The sequence below is a fragment of the Octodon degus genome, unplaced genomic scaffold (genome assembly GCF_000260255.1).
Source record: "Octodon degus isolate 3935 unplaced genomic scaffold, OctDeg1.0 scaffold00003, whole genome shotgun sequence".
NCBI lineage: Eukaryota > Metazoa > Chordata > Mammalia > Rodentia > Octodontidae > Octodon > Octodon degus.
In genome coordinates, this window is record NW_004524579.1 from 7,784,510 (window position 1) to 7,785,350 (window position 841).

Consider the following 841-nt stretch of genomic DNA (forward strand, 5'->3'; position numbering starts at 1 on the left):
TGAATGATGGGCTGCTCAGTCTGTGTGTGGAGATGAGTGAGTAAGCTCAGGACAGAGGAGAAACTGTTTAGCTAAAGAACTTTTCAGCTTGGAGCTTAATAAAATCTGCTTCAGATTCATTCAATACTAACACCCCAAAGTTTCTGTCTCAGAATGGAAATAAAAAGGGCCGCCCACTGTGCGCTGGTTCAGGTCCAGAGCTGCAGGATGCTTTTGACACTTCTGGGCCTGCTCAGCTCTGCCACCCTGGATCTGTGCCATGAAAAATAGGCTAACAGTGGTGGCAACAGGAGCAAGACCAGGCTGACAAGACGGCTTCTCCCCTCAGCTTCCCTTGGCAAGGCGAGACAGGACGTTCATGCCTGTAGTCCCAGCTACAGGGAAGACCAGGATGAAAGAAATGCTCAGTTTTACAGTGCTTCCTAGAGAGACCAAGAGATGACAAAATATAACCCAATAAAAAGTCACTGAGGCAGTATGAGTTCACCTAAGACCCCTAGATTAAAAAATGTACAAGTGTTAAAATCATTGTTATCAAAAGAAAAGTGCATTATTAGATTTTTCTCCCTCAGCCTCCCAAATGCCTATAAAATGCATCTTTTGGGAGATAAAACACCTACTTTCACTCTAACAGGTGTATGTGGACCTCCATCTCCTAGAATGAGAAGATTATTAATTGGGAAAGCTCATTTAGTGCTTAAAAATTAACATAATTAAAACACTCATTTTCTCTCACTTTCTTCAAAAAAGTTAAAGGGTCCTTTGGCTATTGGTTTCATTTTCTGTTTGGCAGTACAGCCAGAGCCAATAATAATGTTTGTCTCTAGAGACACATATTGCT